The following is a 22,063-nucleotide window of genomic DNA, read 5'->3' as shown; positions in this document are numbered from 1 at the left end:
GAGCACAGGTAGGTACCCCAAAGGGAGGCACAGGGGGCCGTGGGGTGCCGGGTGCAGAGGTGTCTTTGGGGGTCGGAAAAGCTTACCCTCGGCTGGTCGCGGTGGCCCCTGGTTCTGAGTCTGCAGGCATCGGCTTGTTCGTCGAGGAGGGTCTTTGGGCACTGGATTTCGGGTCCCAGTCGCCAGGGGGACGTCCTCATGGTCTTGGTTCGGGTTGGCCCAGCCCGGGCTCGGCTGGTGCAGAGTGGGCTGTTCGGGAGCTTCCTGGTGAACAACAGGTGGGTTGTTGCAGCAGAGACTCTGCTGATGGGAGTCCCAATCTTCGAGAGGGTCAAGGCAGGCAGGTCCTCTGGGTGTCCCAAGGTTGCTGTCCGCGGAGGTCACCGGGATTAGGCAGGAGCAGGTTCCAGGATCAACAGGCCGGTAGGGCTGGGGCCAAGTCAGTTGTTGTTGTCCTGTTAGCAGCTGCGCGGGGGGTCTTCTTCTTATTGATCTTCTTTCTTCTTTTTGATATCGGGATCTGAGGAAGGAAGGTTCAGGGAACCCCTAAATACTAAATTTAGGGGTGTTACAGGTAGGGCAAGGACAGGGACCTATGGGTCCCTGTCCTGGGATGAGTACACCCGTTAGCCTGCTCCTCTCCTGTGGGAGGGGGGCAGGAGGCTAGCTGGGATTGGGCAGGGCTCCCCATCTACAAGATGGCCGGGGCCCGGGGTTGTGCTTCGCCTGGGGTTGGCACAGGCTGGCACCCCCCGTTCCTGACGTAGTTTTTCCCGCCAGTCTTCCCGACAGAGTAGGGGTCAGGACGGTTGGGGGCTGGTTTCTGGGTACAGCAAATGGTCTGGAGAAGTTCACAGAGGTGGCATGCCTTTGAAGCTTCTCATTGCCCATCCTGGGGGAGGAGACTTAGCACCTCGCCCAGGATGTGCCTTGTTGCAGGCCTAGGAGAGCGGGGGATCTCCTACCCAGGGGTCCAGCAACATGTCTGCTGTGTGACAGCCTCTGCAGCCACTGAGCCAAACGTGGATGTTAGGTTAGGTTTTCAGGGGGGCGTCTCTAAGATGCCCTCTGCTGCATTTTACATTAAATCTCACACTGGCATCAGTGTGGTTTTAATGTGCTGAGAAGTTTGGTACCAACCTTGTCAGTCTTTAGTGTAGCCATTATGGTGCTGTGGCGTTCGTAATGACAATCTCCCAGCACCATATACTCTTAATGGCATCACTGCACTTACAGTGCCCAGGAATGGCACTGGGAACTGTAGGGGCACAGGGCTCATGCACCTGTGCCCACACCACTGGCATAGGGCACCCAGCTAGAGGGGTGACTGATGTATGCCAGGGCAGTGGGTTTGTGGGCATGGCACACAGGGATGTGTGCCATGTCGACTCTTTGTTTAGTTCTGTAGCTAGGCACTCACCCTGCAAAGGCAGTGTGTGGGTACCAAGGTACAGGGCCCCTAAGGGTGGCACAATAAGTGCTGCAGCCCTTAGGGGTCTTCTCTGGTCACGATGCCCTGGGTACCTAGGGTACCATTTACTAGGTGCTGCTAAGTGGTCAGAGATAACAATTGTGTTTTGTTTCAACACAGTTTTTAGGGAAGGAACACAGTCCCTGGGTACCTGGTTGGCTGGAGCCAGGGAACACTCTGTCAAAGCACATCAGCAGTTCAGAAAAAAGTCGGGGCATACCAATACAAGAAAGATGGCACTTTCTCACAAACTCCAGCAGCTAAAACTTGGTTCCAAGACACTGCTCATTGTCAGGACATGGCTGATCCATGTCCTGACAATGAGCTGAACTCTACACAGAATTATCACACCCCAGAGACTGTCCAAAGAGACATTTGTGACCCATATAGATTTGACCTCTTTTGCAATTCAGCAGCTCCCCATCCCTCTCCACCCTCCTCATTAGCTGGCAGCACTGCCCTAGACTCCTCTAACTATATTACAACTTTTATAATGCTAACACTTGACTGTCTGTGAAACCTTTATACAAGATATGCATGTATGCATCCTTGGACTGTTGCACTGCAAACGTTTGTACAAACTGTGACTTTGTTTTTAACGTTTACAATCAATAAAAGTCTGTGAAAGGCCCTATCACTTCGCTCCCTGTGTAGTTTGGGGATAGGAATTATCAATGCTTCCCTAGTAAAGTCGGGGAGTCTACACAGCTGCCAACGTTCTGAACGCCTGAATAGTTAAGGTTTCAACGCGAGTACAATAAAAAACGGTAGGTAAACCATCTATGCCAGGGGCTTTCCCTCTTAGCTAGAAATTGCAATGTCTGTTTAATTCCCCCTCCAGCCTGTCTAAATATTCGCCAGTGAGGAATATGTCTGCCCCAACGTAAGGTTTGTATAAACTACTGTCATATTCGAGGGAGCTTGTGTTGATGCCAACCTGATCTCAGAATGTCTGACCTGTTACACCATGTATTTGCGCTATTGTGGAGCAACGGTGAAAGGTCTTGGTCAACCATGCCAACAGGTGTCACAATTGTTCATCCTTCACATGCACTTGAGACAGATTTCCCCTATCATCGAGAGACCTCAACCTCTCGGTCACTGTGGCATGTTTCTCGTGTAAGATCAATAACTCCTGGTCTCTTATTATTTTGCCAATATTGTGCCTTTTGACAATCCCACTCAACCAATGGCTTTCCTGCAGTCCCTTGATTGTCAGTGAAGTAGTCACAATTACCTCTCAGATTAATTCTCTAAAGGCAGGGACTTTCAAGGCTATTCCTTGGAGATACCAAGTTGGAATTAGTGTAGCATGTCGCCCTCATTTAATTTTGTTTTAAAAATGAGAAGGGGGGGGGGGGGGGTGATGATCTGAAAGGTTCCTGCCCAAATGCTCCACGCTTAGGGACCTTGGATTCGGTGTATCAGGGCTTGTAAACCATGTACTGGTAAAGAGTAGGAGTATTCCTTGGTTTCAGCGTGCTTGTGTCTTGTCCACTATCCCCTTTAAAAAAAAACTTGCCACCTTCAGAGTTTCCATGTAAGGGATGTATAATCAGTAAGGGTGAGCCTTGCAGCTTAAGAAAAACTTGAAGATCTCCCTGCAAGTGCATCTGCATCCACAGTATTCAACCTAATAGCCACCGCCTTGCATGACCCAGCACCTTCACTGCAGGACTTTTAAGTATTCCATCCAGTATATCGGAATCATTAGAACTCAAATCAATACAAACCCAAATTCTTATCCCCAGAACTGAGACACAACTGTGCTCAGTCCAAACCTCAAATACATTATCTCTTCAAATCTGAATTTCCCCCTGGACATAAGGCCATAGAGGTGGTATAAGGGATGCACTGGAATCCATTTTTAGAATAAACATGCCCCCCCCCATGCAGGGAACAAAACCATAAAATGCAATTATTTTAAGTGTCTACTGAATGTGTCAGCTCCAATTTACCCCAGTCACCCCATTCAAAACACAAGTGCACTGAGTGTTTCTTTCTGAAGTAGCTAAACAAACACCAACAAGTACAACCTACTATCAATCACAGATCCTGAGCAGTTTGTGATGTCACACCATTTCCCTCTGTATTGCCATGATTAATACTGTCTTCGTGATCACTGAGGGAAGACGAACGTGTGCTAACAGTGCCTTCCTCATCTTGGATTATACTCACCACTGCTGTCCTCTCTCTCGTCTCTCACCTGCTGATCCTTAATGAGTTTGGAAGACCTGTATACTGAACATAGTTTGCATCTCTTACTGTGTTGCTGTTTAGGCCTTTGACAGGTCTCATCATTCTTATCAGCACTGTATGACTCTAGCCAATACCAGACCTCAGCAGGTTCAATAAAAGCAACACTGCACCCTTAATTATTATCTTCAATTTGGCATCCCCAAGTATTTCTTGAATTCAAGGAACAAAGCTTGCTTGAAAGCAGATGCTGTATAGTCTGGAAAAATCAGGACTGATTTTCAAATTCAAATGAGTCATTTCTTCTGGCTTTCTGTAGGATCAAATCCCTGTCTCTATAGTACAGCAGCCCCGCCACCACCAGGTGGGAGGACCTCCGGCTAAAAGCAACATTTCTGGTTTTTTCAACACCTACAGGGATTCCCCACAATCCTTATGTTGTTTCTTCCATTGCACCCTTAGAGTATCTGCTCTGCATTCTATGAATCTCATTCTCTCCACTGGGCTTCTACCTTTATCTGGATTAAATATAGAGCTGGATCTGGTTAATCAATGTTTTTTCCATCGCTTTAACTTTGTCAGCCAGCTTTCCTCACAAGTGGCTTTGATTGCCACCAAGACTTTGTGCAGTTGATCTTAGGATGCCGTCACCAGAGCCCCTGTGGGACAATTGGTCCCTTCAGAGTGCTAGATCAATCTAGGCCCAGGCTCTTTCTCCCTAATCCCCTTGTCTTGGCCCAGGTTAATTACATCGAGATGAAAGAAAGGTGGGAAGCATGCCTGGTACAAATGCAAGCCCTTTGCTTGCACAAGGTAACTAGTTGGGATTCCGAGGGGGCCTATAAAACGTTAATAAGATGTCTAAGATTGATTCAGGAGTTATTAGCAGAATTCAGAAGTCTGAGCCAGGAGAGTGTCCCTTGTGATCAAATATTTGCTACCACAGCTAGGTGGGTTTAGTAGCTCCTCTGCACTCACTGGCATATTACCTCCACTGAGCTAGGAGCCCAAATGCCGTGGGTCTCTCACATGCACAGAAATAGTTTAAATCACATAAAAAAGCATCAGCTCTCCCCAGCAGCTTGTATCTATTTTGACCACAACATTTGGGGGCATATTATCAACAACTAGCGATGTTAATCGCTAAATAAGCTTAGCGACAATTTTTCTATCGCCGTGCATCGCCAGATTTTAGCGCAGAGATAACATGCTATTAGCAACATTTATCTCAAATGCGATACAATATCTGGCGATAGCGGCTTAATGTGTGAATATCGTTGGAAATGCAGCTATATTCAGGCATTAACGCCAATAGGGTCTTAACCTGAATATCCAACTCCCATTTGATATACAGGTTAAGAAGTGGTCTGGGCAGGCGTTAGTTTTCAGCGATATTCACGCTTAGCGCACATTTTTTTATCGCTACGCCTGCGTTGATAATAGGCGATAGCGATGTTAGCAACTGCTTTCAGACGTTAGCAGATTGGGTACGCACACTTTGCATGTCATTAGCGATAAATATCGCTGACATGCAAAGCGGGCCCCAAACCGCTCGCTATCGCCTACAAACTGTCGCTAACTGCTGTTAACGACAGCTTGCTAATAGGGCGATGAAATTATCGCCGCTTCTCGGCCGAAAATGGCCACAAAAGCGGCGATAATTTCATTTCGCCCGCCTTGCTAATATGCCCCTTGGTCCCCAGACATTTAGGCCCATTCCAGATTCTTTTGTCACTTTAAAAAGGCGGCTCATGTTTGCTCAGCTGTGGCCACCCACAAGACGCTACTGCGAACCTCCCAGCAATGCTTTGTGGGTCTGCTTCACTTTCCTAGTTTGTCTAGAAGGGATCTGAGCCCTCTCTTTGTATTTAACAGGGCCTGATTGAGACTCGACGGCAGTAACATGCTTCTTCTTTTGGGTTAGTGCAGCGGTTGCCTCAGGCATATAAAGGCACAAACTGTGGCCTGGGCGCCTCTAATAAGAACTGCCCTCCAGTTCGCAGCAGGGCCTTCAAAGCAAAGGTGCAGGAGTCAAATGGTTGTGTTCTTCGCGCTCCTCATTCAGAGAGGGCAGGGACCCAATAGAGCGCTTGCAGATCTATCAAACAATTGCAACTACCATCTCAGAACTCCAGGGTCTGCAGCTCCATTAGAGCTCCTCATTCAGTCTCATTTCTTCTGCAGCCCTCATTAGATTAATCTGTTAGGAGACGTTTATTAGCAGCTGTAGTTTTGAGGTGGCTCAGGGGAGCTCCAAGGGGCACAGGTTAAGAGGAATGATTACTGACTGTTTGGCAACCAGGGAAAACATCCCTACTCCATGGGCTGTTAGACATGCCGCTACAAAACGCAAGAAGTTACCACCGGATGAGAGGTGACAATCTTATGGGAGGTGTAACCACCAAGTACCAGGGATGGCATCTAGTAGTCAAAGATGTCAACCAGCAGCCAGGGGTATCCATCTTATATTGGGGGTGACATAATTTGGCCAGGAATACCAAGCAGATGATGTATCATCTAGCAGAAAATATGGGTGTCAAGCAGAAGCAGAAAATATGGGTGTCAAGCAGAAGTCCATTTCTTTGAGACAGATATCAGAAATGGCCTCAGTATGACAAGGATATCAACAAGTTATCTAAGGTGGCTACCAGATCTCTAAGATGAACATCTTACAACAATGGTAGGAAGTGAGCGAGTGTCACAGCTGGCCATTAGAAGCACAGAGTGGATGTTTTTGTGACTACACACTCTGAGACAGAGAGGGAGACAGGAAATCAACCAGGGCATGCCTATCCGAAATAACAGATATACACACAAAAAAAATGTTGAAGCTTTTTTTCTAGAAGGTTACTCCTATACCCTACAAGAATCTTGAGAGATTTTTGTGAAATCGCCTAAAACAACATATCATGCGATGCTTCTTCATAGGCGATTTCCCACACTTTTTCTTTTTTTTAAATTTATTTTTAACCGTGAAAGTTACATTATACACAATCAGAGATTATCTCGCCGCACCTAGGGCAGCACAACTCGATATATATACTAAACAAACAGCCATTCAGCCCACATCCCGGAGGTCGGGCGGCATTAGTCACTTGCCATATTGGCTCGCTCCTGATTATAATGCATGTCATATGTAAAAGAGTACCTTCACTGTTTCCTTTTTCTGTTAATGTTAAAACAAGTAAACAACCCAACTACAACCGATGCTACCCGCTCTACAGTATGCTCCGTGAACCTATGGTGTGTCCCTATATGTCTTACTAGCGCCCGTGTATCTTTGTATCTGTAGGAGGCCCCAGACATGACGCTGACCCCATCAGGTACGAGCCCCGACAGCCTATCACAAATCACCCCTCCGCTTTAGTCTGAGTGTTCCCATCTTGCGGTCTATTAGCTCGGTTCTCCTCGTCCCCTCCCCCGTCCTCCGCTGTCGCAGCCAGCCGCCTTTTGTATTCCACGTATAACCCCCAGAAGTTTTTGGGCCTGCTTTTCAGTGGTAAAAGGTTGCTGTAATTCTCTGTATGAGTGCAACAGTAGGTCAAGTCCCTGTCCCAGTGTTCTATCTTAGGGAGCAGGCCCCTCATCCAGATTCCAGCCAGTCTGCGCTTAGCCAACAGCAGCCCCATATCCACCAGACGTCTCTGGGCCTTGGGCAGACCCTTCGAGTATCCTAGCAGGGCCAGGGCGGGAGACGGGGCTATTACCGCATCTATTATCTTACCTATAGTATGAAACACTTTGTCCCAATATTGCTGCACCCCATGACACTCCCAGGCTAAATGCATGAACCCAGCATTACCAACCCCACATCTGTCACAAGTCGCATCGTCACGCAGACCCAACCTGCACAGTCTCTCCGGGGTATGATAAACTGTATTGATAAATTTAAAGTGTATTAATCTATGTCTTCCGTTTAGGGAAAACCACCTCAGTTTCTCCACATGTCGTCATCGACCGAAATCCCTAAGTCCCGCTGCCAATCAAGACGTGCCCTACTATACCCTGTCGCTCTGCCTGTTATGGTCATCTTATACAGTGTGGAAACCATTTTCCAGGGGGAAGCTGTCTTAATCACGTGCGTGAGATCCAGCAGTTCAGCCGGTTCCATTAAGTCATCCCCCAACTGCTCCCTCCAGGCCCCCCTAACTCTGTGAAATTGGAATTGTTGCAGCCCAGTCGGTTCCATTCCTGGTTGGAGCACTACAGCTAATGTTTTGAGCACCCCCCCCTTCGAACATATTGCCGGCCGTTGTTATGCCCAAGTCTTTCAGGGCCGTGACCACACCTTTTTCCAAGCACGGCGATAGCCAAGCCATCCACTCGATAGGCATCAATGGGGAGTACAGAAGCGCCCCAGAGTAGCACTGCAGTAGAGCCTGCCATGCGTGTCTGGGCGAGTTCAGGGAGTCCAGTAATCCTGTGCGTCTGTCTACTGGTTCAAATATTATAGCTGGCAGTGGCTTAGGTGCTGCATATAGTCTCTCAAGTCGGACATACGGTGCATTCTCCTTGTCATGTATCCAGCTATGAAGAGATGCACCCTGCGCCGCTCTGAAGTATAGTTAAAAGTCCGGAGCACCCAGACCACCGAGGTGGTATGGCAGCACAATGACGTTCCACTGCACCCTGGCTTGCTTCCCCGCCCACGCCAGTTTTATCATCAAGGACTTAAGGCGACTGAAGAACCATTTCGGCAGGACCATTGGTATGTTAGTAAAAAGATACAGTAGTCTAGGCAATATGATCATTTTCATGATCGAAATTCTACCTATCAGCGAGAGCGGGAGGGCCATCCAGACACTAACGTTATCTTCCAGTCTCGCCATGGCAGTCCCATAATTTTCTCTCATAACTACATCCGGGTCTGTATGCAATTGTATCCCCAGATACCTCACGGAATCCGTGGTCCACCTCAATGGATACTCCATCTCAAATTGCTCCGTAGCGTCAAGGGGAATGCAATGGATTTGTTCCAATTGACCGTTAGCCCTGATAGGGCCCCAAAGCGCACCACCTCCCGCAAGAGTGGCGCCAAGTTCTGTTCCGGCTCCCGGACATACAAAAGGGTGTCGTCCGCGTAGGTCGATATGATCAAGCGATAATCGGGAAAATGTAGCCCTCTGTGACTATGGTACTCCCGCATCGCACAGGCTAGCGGTTCCGCCACCAGTGGGTAGAGCGTGGGTGACAAAGGGCACCCTTGGCGAGTGCCTCTCGGAATAGAGATCGGTTCTGTAACGCAGTTCCCAATTCGCACGCGGGCCGTCAAGTCGGAGTATAATGCTGCCATCATCTGCAAGAACCACTGGCCTAGTCCCAGCGTCGTCAGAACCACTCTCATAAAAGGCCACTCCACCGGATCAAAGGCTTTCTCCATATCTAAAAACACAGTGATCGCCTTCCGGTCCTGGGAGATGTGCTGGAGTGCTCCAAACACTGTTCTTAGATTGTATGTCATGTTCCGACCCGCCACAAATCCTGCCTGTTCCGGTGCAACTAGCTCCAGAGTCAGCAGGGCCAATCTGGTCGCGAGTACTTTCGCGTATATTTTGGTGTCCACGTTCCTAAGTGACAGTGGTCTATAGGAGCTACATTCCTCCGGGGGTTTCCCTGGCTTCGGAATGGCCACAATCAGTGCCTCTCTCATTGATGCAGGCATTACACCCACCTCCCTCATATCGCAAATAATGCAGAAAGGTGTGGCGACAACAAGTCCAGGAAAGCCATATAAAACCCCACCGTGAGGCCATCCGTCCCCGGGGCGCCTCCTGCTCTCATTCCAGAGGGCCTCCCGAATTTCATCATGTTCTATTGGGAGTCTTAAGAATTCTCTGTGGGCATCCGATAAAAACGGCAGTTCAATGTGTTCCAGGTAGTCCTGGATCTCTTCCTCTTTGCTCGTCCACCGGGCCTCGTAAAGCTCCGAGTAATAGGTCCTGAATCGGTCCACTATCTCTTCCTCTTCTGTGAGTAGATCCCCTCCCTCGTCTTTATGGCCGTAACCGTTATTCTACGCCTCTGCTGCTTGATCATATTGGCCAGTACCAAGCCCGGCCTGTCCCTCTCCCTATATATCCTAGCTGTCGCGTATTTCCCCAGGTGTTTCAATTCTGCATCCGCTTCTTCCTGATATTCGGCTACTAGCTTCCTAAGCTCTTCCCGTGTGTCCTCTGAGTCACTGCCTAGCAGTCGTCCCTCGCAGTCCGCCACCTGCCGCTCCAGAGAGGTCAGCCGTTGCCTAATGGATCGGAGCACCCCAGAGTGTTTACTCATAACCTCACCACTGATGTAAAACTTTAAATGCTTCCCAAACCATGGAGAAACTATCCACTAATCCAATATTGATGTCAAAGAATGTCTCTATCGCTTTGTGTAGTTCCTCTCTGAATTGTGTGTCTTGCAGTGAGTAAGGGGGAATCTCCATGTGAATGGGGAGATCATCCTCTGTGGAGTTGTGAGTGTCAGCAGAACCCGGGAGTGATCTGAGAGAGTTCTAGGGAGTACCTGGCAGCTGCGTACTAGGGGGAAAAGTCGGGTGGAGACCAGCCAATAATCTATACGAGTGTGGATGTTATGATAGGCAGAGTAGTGCGTGAAACCCCCTCGTCCCGGGTATAGGCTGCGCCATACATCTGTGAGGTCCTCACTAATTAATAACCCATCTAGTTCCCTGGCCGCTAGGGCTTGTCTTCTGTCTGGGCCGCCGAATCTATCCAGTTCTGGGCTTCTGGTCATATTAAAGTCCCCTCCCCAAACGACTGGAAGACCTGTAAAGTCCCGCACCACTGCCGCCAAACGTCGGTAAAATTCAGGACTGTCAAAGTTAGGGCCATAAACATTAACCACTAGGATGTCCATCCCCTTCCCCGTGCAATGTGATATAACGTACCTGCCTCCTGGGTCAGCACATAACAGTCTCAGGGAGAGTTCCAATTTCGGGTTCACCCAGGTAAGTACCCCCCGTGCATGTGTTGTGAAGCCCACTGTATTATTCTGGCCCTTCAGTCCCCTAGCCTGTAACCTCGGGCTGTTTTCTGGCAGGTGCGTCTCTTGCAGTAGCGCCAGATCTATGTGGTGTCTCTGCAAGTAATTCAAAACTTTTCGCAGTTTTCTAAAGTCATTCAGCCCTCGGACATTCCACGTCATAGCCCTAAGTGCCTCCTTTCGAATTTCCTGCGTAATTTGGTCAGGCGCCATCCGCATAAACCGATATCAATAACCGTATTGGACCACCATCTTCACTGTCAGCAAGGTGATTTGTGAGTCTGAAACTTCTGGCATCGAAAAACAAATTCAACAAAGAATCCCCCTCATCCCTGAGTCCAACTCCCGACCCCACCCACAGCAGACCACCCCCAACTAGGTCGCGATACATCCAACTCCCAATCCAACCCAACCCGCTCCCCCCTCCCCAGAAGTTCTTACCCCTTCTGTGCCATCACATGTGGGTGGAGGTTGCTCAAGTCCAACTGTCAATGACACAATACAAACTTAGTACTTGACACTCGTCTCGTACCCCCAGCCGGCAGCCACCTGTCCTTCACGCATCAGGGGTGACTCTCGATCATTGCAGCACCCATCATATAGTTTTCTCTGTGTAGCAGATGATTCGATCAACCGTCCCCATAATAATTCAGGATAGTACCTGCGCTCCTAGTCACTTAGTATTGTTCTTCCATGCCACCTCCGCATGCCCCGTCCGCTGTAGTAAGATCCAGACTCCTCCTTTGCCCCTTCGCCCAGTCCTTCAGAGCCTTTTGAAATGCTCTCGGGTCCGTGAAGATGTGTGACTGACCGTCCCTGTTGAACTTAAGTTTTGCCGGGTATAGCATCGCACTCTCCAGGCATAGGTCCCGCAGTTGCTTCTTCATAGGTAGAAAGTGTTTCCACTCCTCCTGAACCTTGGCTGTGAAGTCTGGATACAGAGAGATACTGGAGCCCTCGTAGGTTAGCATCGGTTTCTCTCGAGCTGCTCTTAGCACCGCGTCTCTGTCCCTATAGTTAAGGAACTTTGCAATTATCTGTCTTGGCGGGCCCCCGGCTTCGGCCGGGGCTCCAGCGAGCGGTGCGCTCTCTCAATTATAAACATGTTGGAGAACACCTCAGCCCCCAACAGGGTCGTTAGTAGTTTCTCTATGAATGGCTCCATTTTACCAGTGTGGGTCGATTCAGGGAGTCCTACGACGCACGCGTCGCACATTACAGCGCCGAGAACGCGCCTCCAAGTCTTCGGTCTTATCCTGGAGTAGCTGCATCACCTTTCCCAGTTGTTTATGACCAGTATCAATGGTGGCTTGCGCCTCCTCGACTTCAGTAATCCTTCCTTCCGACATGTCCAGACGCTCCGCATGCTTGTCGAGACGTTCGCCCATTCTGTCTAGTCTGTACGTCATGGCGTCCATCTTTGCCCCCAGCGACGATATACCTTCCTGTAGACCCTTCTCCATAGATAACAATAGGCTTTTAATGTCCTGTTCTTGTTCCTCCGGGGATGGGGGCATGTTACTGTCCTCAGCCGCTTTGTCCTTAGATTTTGCGCTCTTTTGCGCAAACCGGAGTTTGGACTGGACGCGGTCCCGTTTCCCCATCTTGCCCCCGCTCCTGAGTTCCAGGCTCATACGTGCCCCAGACTCCGCCAGACTTTACAAGCAACTTGGGGCTGCTAACAGTGATCCAGGGGTTGCCTCAGTAGTCTATCCTGTGTGCACTACTGGCCGTCGGCGCAGATCACTGGGTGCTGCGCTGCGTTCATACAGCACTGCACGTCGCCTCTTCGAATGCCCATTCGCACTGTCGCCCCCACTCGCGGCTGCCGCGGCCCTCCACTACTAATGTACCTGTCGTTTCTGTGGCCCCCAGCGCAGCACTCACTTTCGCTCCACGTGCCCCCTTAACACCGTGCGTGAGTTCGGTCAGCCAGCCTTTCTTCAGGATTAGGCCTCAAGTTGTTACGTGGGATCGGTTGACCTGCTGCGACCGCAGGGCCGGGGTGAAGCCCCTTGCCCCACGTCGCCGCCCTTATATGGGGGCCCAAAGATAGTCTCAGGTCGGCGTCCAACGGTCCTTTTCGCAGCTCTCGGGCCCCTGGTAGTGTTCTCTCCTCCCCCGGAGTCGTCTGCCACCTCCCGGGCACCGGGTCGAGCTCCGGCCGTGCCGCGTTTCCTCTTTCTCCCGTGGGAAGGCCTCAGGGGGTTGGGCTTAAGCAGCGGGGGTCTGCTATGTGCGCTGTTGCCTTCCAGACAGGTGATTCCCTCGCTCCGCTTCTGCACTCGAAGGATCTCCGCTTCCTAGGGGCTCCGGCGCAGGTCCCTGCCGCACGTAAGGCGACGTCGCGGGGCTGGTCTCAAAATCGAGGCCGGTGCTTCTGGGCCTAGTCGTGGCCCGCGTTCTCTCTCCAGTGGCCGGTCACAGGACCCGTGACTCTTCGCGCTCGCACAGGCTTGTGCAGGCGCGTTCCGCAGCTCAACTGCTGCAAATATGGGCCCCCTTCGGTGTCAGGATTCAGGATATTTTAGGATCTTTTGCCGACTTTGGCGGAGCTCGAGACTCAAGCGTCCATCTTGGTCTCGAGCAAGCTCCGCCCCCGGCGATTTCCCACACTTAGGTAGGTAAATACCACCTTGGTAGGCTTAACCATTACTAGGAGTTCTTAGATAAAGGGGTGCTGGATTATATCTGGAACATAGAAAAGAGTTAAAAATATCTTGAGATACACCCAGGGTAATGTCCTTTATTATTGGATAGCTCAATCAGAGTAAAAGAAAAAAGCTATAGAGCTCACATATCTGATGAGGTATGATAACTAATCTAGCTGGCAACCTACACCAACATGATTTGGCTGTTCTAAAAGCCCAGCTTGGTCTCGAACCTTTACCAGGGCTCCTATAATCCCTACCTATCTATTCACTCATGCAATGCACAAATCATGAGGCCTAATGCCTCATGATTTTTTGATTGAAGTTGATTTGCAAAATGGCCGCAGGGAAGGAGCTGCAGGACTGAGCTCCAGGTCAGGGATCACTAAAGTGTAAATCCAGACCAGATCGACCACTGCAGCCCCACCCTGACGATGGGCCTGACCAATTCACTCACCGGGCTGACCTCAGACGAAAACACGGATCTTAGACAAAGATCCAGCGGCGAAAAGGACCCTGGATGCAGTGTGGGCAGTGCTCCGGAGTGAAGTAATTCCTAAAGGTCCTCTGAGTCCCAGCGCAAACGAGGCGAAAGAGGGAGACCGCCGCTCAGGACTGGAGAAGCACGGCAAATCCGGAAGATAAGAACTCCCGAATTGCGGCATCGGACCGCACAATTCCATAGCTTCATCGAACTCCCGAATCGAGGCACCAATCCAAAGCCTCATCGTCTGACTAGGTAATGGCCGACATCCATGGAGCCCCAGAAAGATCCAGCCAGCCCTAAGATCACGGGAGGACCCGGAACACCTGGATCCTACCTAGGGGTGAAACGGGCAAGTGGCGACCCTTGAAGGAGACCTGGAGACTCCGTGACGGCAGCGGAGCCCCGGGACTCAACGCAGCAGGAGCCCCAAATGCCTGACCCTGTAATGGCCGACAGATTCGTAAACGAAAGCAGCCGAAGCATTTGCACAGGTCACTAATATTCAATTTCCTAAGCATGCCAATACCGATAAACAGTCAAAATCTATCCACAGCAAGAATTCTTCAAAGAGATTGAGACTGAGCTCACGATCATTCGCAGAGAAACTGACTTTATGAGCTGAGCCCCTGACGCCTGATCCATTAATGGCCGTCAGAAGAGAAGCAGAAAGCGGCTTGCTATAAGACATCAAGAAGATCTCGGACTACCGCAATCTGTATAAGTACACGGGGGTCATTTAAGACCTGTGACACTACAGAATTTGTTTTGAGGCGGGAACGGAGCCCCAGGCCACAAAACTCAAGAATACCCCTGATGCGGGACTTGGCAATGGCCGCCATTCTCTGATTCACTGAGGTAACTACCCAGAAACAGAGCCCCACTTTGGCCCCGGGTACTGGAAGCCTCACTTACAGAGCGAAGCGGGTCACCTGAGACCCTGAAGGATACGGACCGCCCGAGACGAGAGCGGAGCCCCAGGACACAACTCGCCAGAAGTCCCAGATGCCTTACCTAGGAATGGCCGCCAATCCCAGAACCAACACAGAAAGCGTCCATCGATAAGGCCACAACAAGACCTACGTCAGCCTCGAGATCTCTGACAATAGCAACTAGGACTCAAGGTCAGTGTAGTCAGAGTTAGTGGTCCTTAATGGGACACTAGGGTCCAATAAAGAACCGGTCACAAGAAAGGCTTGATCCAATGCTCCTCCAACGTGGCCTTGGTCCGATAGGGTAACGTACGTGCCCTCACTATGCCCATCCAGGACCTAAGTCCCTGATCCACGACCAAAGCTAGACAGAGGTATCCCTGTCACCTAGTGAGAATACCTCTAACGACCCAGGCCCCCTTACCAGATCAGACCAGCACCAACTCCCAAACCCAGGCCCAGAGAAGCCCTTCTCAGCACGCCCCCTCTCCACTGCTCCCCCCCTAATGAGAGGCAATCCCCCTGTCTCCTTAACCCCCCCTCCTGACCAGACAACACTCTCTCCTCTGCACGACATTCCAGCCCACTACATACTGGAGAGAACCCACCTCCCTCACAACACAGAATAATGCCACTGGACACGCAATTGGCTGCCGCCCTGCTAACACCAAAATACCTAATTCCTCATGGTCCAAACTCCTTCGCAATCACTTTCCCCCCTTACCTCTCTAGTAAAGCAAGGAAACTCTTCAAACATAGACTGCTCAGACAACATCCTGAGACACTATCCGTAGACACCACTGCTCCTCTAGAGGGCAGCTAAAAATGGACTTCATCTTCCACACGGAAAGACCCGACAACTGGTCCACCATTCTCAACACACATCTCATCATCTCCAAAACCACCATTACATCCCACAGCCGCAAATTGACGACCTCTCTCCCAAATCACCAGTTGACGAGCGGCAATATCTCCATAACCATCTTCGCGAACGGCACAGTCCTGATACAGGCGAAGAGCGTTCACCTTGAGGTCTTCGACTCCCTCTTCCTCTCATTAAAAAAGGCCCCCGTGATCACCTCACGATCCGGACCGACCCCATCCCTCCTTCCAGTGAGCCTTTCACGACAGGGGAGGCACCGGACCCCTTTCACACCTGCTTCGAGATCCCCCTCGCCACCATCCAGAGGCTCCTACTGTAACTCTGTACCTCCGAATAACAATCACTCCCCCTCTGGCAGTCCACCCGCCCTCCCCTGCCCCCACTCCCTTCCCCTCCTGACATCCAGGACCGAGCATTACCCTCCAGCTCAGCCTGCTCACACCTCCCCCCCCCGTCCTCACGCCACACGAGAACTGACGCCTGTCATGAGGCAGCACTCCCTCTGCCCATGAGCCCTCCCATTATCAAAACAAGCAGCTCCTCCCCAATAACCTTCAGGACCGGGACACCCCCCCTCCTTTACCAACCATCCTCCACTCCCCTCCCCTGAGGGCATTGCTGCCCCTGACACCCTCCCTCCCTCCTTGGACCCTCCCCCCTCACCCAAAGGCATTGCTGCCCCAGATACCCTCCCTCCTTCCTTGGATAACACAACGCAACACCTCATCCTCCTTGAAACTCAGCTTGAAATCCTGATCCGAGGCCTGACGGAAACTCTATCCAACCTGACCTTGGCCCGAAAGCCCACCCAGACACCCACCGAGCTATCTAGTCTCACCCACCCCAGTCAAGGCAAGGGACCTCCCTCCAGCGAGCTTCATGTACCCCCCAGACCACGGTCCAACAGAAAGGGGAATGTTAATTGCTAAGAAAGACCCAGAAGAGCAACAACCTCCCTTTCCCCTCAGGAAGTGGCACAACTTGCCTCATCCTACGACCCCGGCGAATTCCTACCCTAAATCCGCGATCCAACTAATCACGGGATTTAGAAGTGAACACCCCCTTTCGAGAGTCCCCAGACCCCCAGCCCACCTCGCCTTCCTACCCAGAGCCCAAACCACTGAAAACAGGAGCAAAAAAGGACCCCCCATCAACTGCATGCTCCTTAACTGCAGATCAGCCTCTAAAAATGGAACTGAAGCCATCCTCTCCCATGATATGGACATAGCATTCATAACGGAGGCCTGGCTCAATATTCTCTCCTACCCCAGCATGGACATGCTGGTGCCTCCCGGATTCACAATGATCAACAAAGACAGGCAAGTGAAAAGAGGTGGGGGCAGAGCAATCATCCACAAGAACAACATCTCCATCACAGAAACTTCCTCCTGCTTGTACAGCTCCTTTGAATGTCTCTCAGTCAACATCAAAACACACGATACTAGGTCTACACTTTGCCTTCTTATATACCACCCTCCAGGCAACTCCTCAGAATTCGGAGTTCACCTTTTCGACCTGATTGCCCACTGTGCACTTGGCAACTCTAACGACATAATTCTGGGCGACCTCAATCTAAGATGGAACGAAACAAAAAACCCACTCATTGAAACCCTAAACATCCTACGATCAGAAAACAATCTGACCAAACACTGCTCAGAAGAAACTCATCCTAAGGAGCAATCCTTGACGCAATTATAGCTGAAAGCAATGCAATCTCCATCGACCACATCCTCCCCTTTGACTGGTCCGATCACCACATAGTTCTCTTTCACATCAACCATGCGATCTTGTCCAATCTAATCCCAAAGCAAGACCCCCCCAAATGGGTCAGGAACACAGCCCCGATCCCTCAAGCTGACCTAGAAGAAAGAATTAGCTCGCTCCTCCCCAACACCAATAATCACCTCTCAACTACCCAATTCACCTCTCTCTACAATTCCAATATGACGCTCACCCTGGATCACATTGCCCCCCTGAAAGTAAAAAAATCCAGGATCATTCCCTCTAGATCATGGTTCACCACTGACATCAATGAAGAAAGAAGACAACTAAGAGCCGCAGAAATAATCTGGAGGAACAATCCCTCCACCCTTCATCACGATCAACTCCAAGCAGCCAGCAGGATATACAAAAAGAACAAAAAGACCGCTTTCTTCTGCTCTGCACTAGATACTGCAAAAAAACGACTCAAAGAGCTTTTCAATATCATCAGGAATCAAACCTCTAAACGTATACCTTCCTCAACACAGGCATCCAAAGAAGGATGCGACAACTTCTCCATCTTTTTCAATGACAAAATCGCCAAGATAGATCTCTCACTTGGCCCAAATCTCATCCCCCCCACCGAGATCAAATCATCCGAAACTCATGTTAGCGCCTCCTTGAACTCCCCCCCCCCCAAAAAAAACATTGGGCTTCCTTCATTCCCATTCAGAAAGCAGAGACAGTCAAACTAATCTCCAATGCTAAACCCTCTTCCCACGCCCTGGATCAGCTACCCCCTCACCTGGCCAAAGACTTGAAGCTCGTCCTAGCCCCGCTATGGTCCAAGATCATTAACAGCTCACTGAGCTCAGGAATCGTACCTGACTGCCTCAAAGTAGGCCACGTCACGCCACTGCTGAAAAAATCAGGGCTAGACACTGAGGATCTGAATAACTTCAGACCTGTATCGAATCTACCTCTTTTGTCCAAAATCTTGGAAAGATGTGTATTCCCTCAGTTGACCGAACACTTAATCTCCTAGATCTCCATCAATCGGGCTTCAGAAAAGGCTACAGTACTGAATCCGCAATAGATAGATCTCTAACTTGGCCCAAATCTCATCCCCCCACCAAGATCAAATCATCCGAAACTCTTGTTAGCGCCTCCTTGGACCCCCCAAAACATTGGGCCTCCTACATTCCCATTCGGAAAGCAGAGACAGTCAAACTAATCTCCAATGCTAAACCCTCTTCCCACGCCCTGGATCAGCTACCGCCTCAACTGGCCAAAGACTTGAAGCTCGTCCTAGCCCCGCTATGGTGCAAGATCATTAACAGCTCACTGAGCTCTGGAATCGTACCTGACTGCCTCAAAGTAGGCCAAGTCACGCCACTAATGAAAAAATCAGGGCTAGACACTGAGGATCTGAATAACTTCAGACCTGTATCGAACCTACCTCAGAAAATATCAATCTCCTAGATCCCCATCAATTGGGCTTCAGAAAAGGCTACAGTACTGAATCCGCAATCCTCAATGTCAGAGATGATCTACTAAAGTCACTTGACTCGGATCAATGCTGCCTTCTCATCCTCCTAGATCTATCGGCCGCATTCGATACAGTTGACCACAAAATGCTCATCAAGGTTCTACAAGAAAGGGCCGGCCTTCAAGAGACGGTCCTCCACTGGTTCTCTTTCTTTCTCCACAACCGCTCACAAAGAATAAAAATTTAAAACTTCGAGTCTGACCTCCACCACGTCATCAGGTGTGTTCCACAGGGGTCAGTGCTCTCCCCTCAGCTTTTCAACATTTACATTGAACCCCTTACCACTCTACTCAGGAAATCCAACATCCCCTTTCACTTATATGCAGACAACATGCAGCTGTATTTGGAAACCACCTCAATTGACGACATCCAGAGCGGTTCAACACTGGCTCACAAGTAATCACCTGAAACTCAACCAAGAGGAAATGGAAATACTCCTCATCTCTAACAAAGACGAAAACCCACAAATCGAAGAATGGCTCAAAGCCATTGACACCCTCAACGGTAACCTCACCTTGGCGGATTCGGTAAAATCCCTAGGGATCACCCTGGACCCGAAACTGGACATGAAGCAACAACACATTACAAGATCCGCTAAAAGTGCCTTTCTCAACCAGAAACTACTATACAAAATAAAACCCTTCTTCCCACCCAAGGAACTTCAACTAGGCACCCAAGCACTGGTGCTCTCCAGAATTGACTGTGGGATTGCTGACCTGACTGGGACAGCAAAATCTTACCTCGCCTCCCTGAAGACAACCTTCAATGCAGCTGCCGGAATGGTCACTGGAACTAAGAAATTCGAACACATCTTTCCCGCTCTCAGAGAACTTAAATGGCTCCCAGTTGAGTTGCGAGCCAGCTTCAGAACAGCCTGCCTCACGCACAAAGCCCTGCACACAGGCAAACTTGGCCACCAAACTGAAAAGGGCCGGCCAGGCCAGAAACCTCAGGAGCTCCAACTCTCTACTACTCATCCCGCTGAAAACTCGTGAGCATAAAACCGCCTCCAAATAATTTGCTGGAAATGCCCTAAAAATCTGGAACTCCATCCCCCCCACATCAGAACAACCCCCTCGTTTCCAAAATTCAAGATCCTACTCAAAGCCCTCTTCCTCGACCGCTCTCGAGCAAACCGATCGAGCCAAGGAAGTTCCTTAGCCGACGCTCCATCTTACCTTAATTTTGGGACCGATGACACTGACTCGGATTAAGAAAACTTTTTGTGTATGAACTGATTGAACAATGAATACGCTCGGATGATCGTCCGATTTGTCTTGCACCCTCCCCCGCTTTTGTCCCTTCACTTATGTGCTTGTTCCTCACCCGGCTCGAACCCTCATGTTCCACCAATTACCTGTACAGTCTATTTGCACATAATTGTATATGCTATGAAGCGCTCTGATACCCCTGGGTCCAGTTAGCGCTATATAAAACTCCTAAAATAAAAAAATTAAAAAATGTGCCCATACATTCCTTGTTTTCTCCTTTTTGACACCTTTAGGGATCATCATTTTTAAAGACCAATAAAAATGATTTGGGTAGGGGCAGAGCTAGCTCGCAACCAAGATGGCTGCTTGAGTCGAGAGCTCCCCTGTCTCGATAACTATCCTCCATTCATCCTGTGTGCATATCTGCTTTTAATGGCCCCTAACTGTAGCCCTGTGTCACTGGATACCCACGGACCTTGCATGGCGTGGGCCTGAGCTCTGTATCCACCTGCTGACGCTGCAACGGACTCCGAGGCCTGGTGGCGCGGGCCGTGCCTGTGACCTGCGTCCTATGTTGAGGTAAAGAGCCGACGTTCGTGACGCTGCCGCGGCTGCCTGTGTCTGCCGGAGGGGAGTACGGTGGCTGAAGGGCTTCGGGGAGCCTTTTTCCCCCACCTGCCGGCTGCGCCGGCTCTGCTGGGCGGGCGCAGGTGCGCCGGCAGAGATCGCTGTTCTGGTCCCCCGGGGAGAGCGTCTGGACTAGCGCTGCAGGGTACGCCGCTAAGGTGGGCGGTGCCGCTCATGAACGTAGGAGGAGGACGAGCACCCGCGGCCCAGAAAGGGGCGCTTGGCACGTAGGGGAGAACCGAGACAGCGGCCTGAGCGGGGAGATAGTCCTGGTGCCCCCGCTTGTCTGTCGCGATGAGAGAAGGTGAGCCTGGGCGCAGGAGCGGCGACTGGGAGCGAAGCTGCGAAGGCGGTGGCCCTGGGAGCTACGAGGCAGGCCCGACTGCGACCTGTGAGAGCTCCCCACAACTAGAGGAGCCCTGGGGCCTTCACTGTAACTGCGCGCCGAGGTGTCGGGAGCTTGCCTGAGGCGTTGGGCCCCCCGCTGGGGGTGAGGAGAGCGGACGGGCTGGAGCGCACTGAGGCTGCCTAAGGGCCTCTCCCAGTGTGGTGGTGCCAGACGTGTCAGTGGCGCTTTGGAAGAGCGGTGAGGAGGCAGCGGTCGCCATACTGAGATTGGGGCAGAGTGGCGGTGTGTTTGCTCCCTGTAAGGACACAGCAGCGGCAGCTGGGGGATACTCCAGGTGGGCCTTGGCGCTCTTCATGCCCTGAGATATATAGTAGACTGGTGGGGAACTCTCTGCCCCCCCCCCCATGATCTGGGGGTTTGGCTTCCTGACCTTGAGGGGACTGGGCTCCCCGGGGGGGCGACGATGCCGCCGTAGCACAACCACTAATTGAACCGGAGGGACCACTGGGAGGTAGCGCAATGCCGTGGAACCACGTGGCGACCCTGTTACCTGGAGCCTAAGTGCTGGTGAGTGGCAGACGGGGGCGGGAAGATTCGGGGTGCGAAAGGATTGTGCTGACATCCACGGGACACCCTCACAGCGCTATCACTGGGATTGGAGTTGCGAAGCAGCGACCCAGACGACTGCAAACTGTGGGTTCCTCCCCGCCCCAAGCGGTAGTAGCCCAACAAGACCGGCCAGGATGGGGCGCACGGACAAGACGCAACCCAAACTATCATTAGACCCTAAGGGAACCAAGTCTGGCAAATCCGCATCGGGAAAAGATCTGGGGGAGCGGGAGCCGACGGAGGAACCTCCTCAGCAAGATATACACGGCCTATTATTAGCCATGGAGAAGAGCCTGCAAGGGGGGATAGCTTCGTTAGGAACCAAGATTGATGCGTGGTACGATGGTTATGATGCATCTCAACTTATTTGGAGGGTTTGCGTGGAGGGGGGAGAGGGTTGTAGGGGAGAGCGT

The sequence above is a fragment of the Lissotriton helveticus genome, chromosome 7 (assembly GCF_964261635.1).
Source record: "Lissotriton helveticus chromosome 7, aLisHel1.1, whole genome shotgun sequence".
In the NCBI taxonomy this organism is placed as follows: Eukaryota; Metazoa; Chordata; class Amphibia; order Caudata; family Salamandridae; genus Lissotriton; species Lissotriton helveticus.
This window is presented reverse-complemented; position numbering follows the sequence as displayed.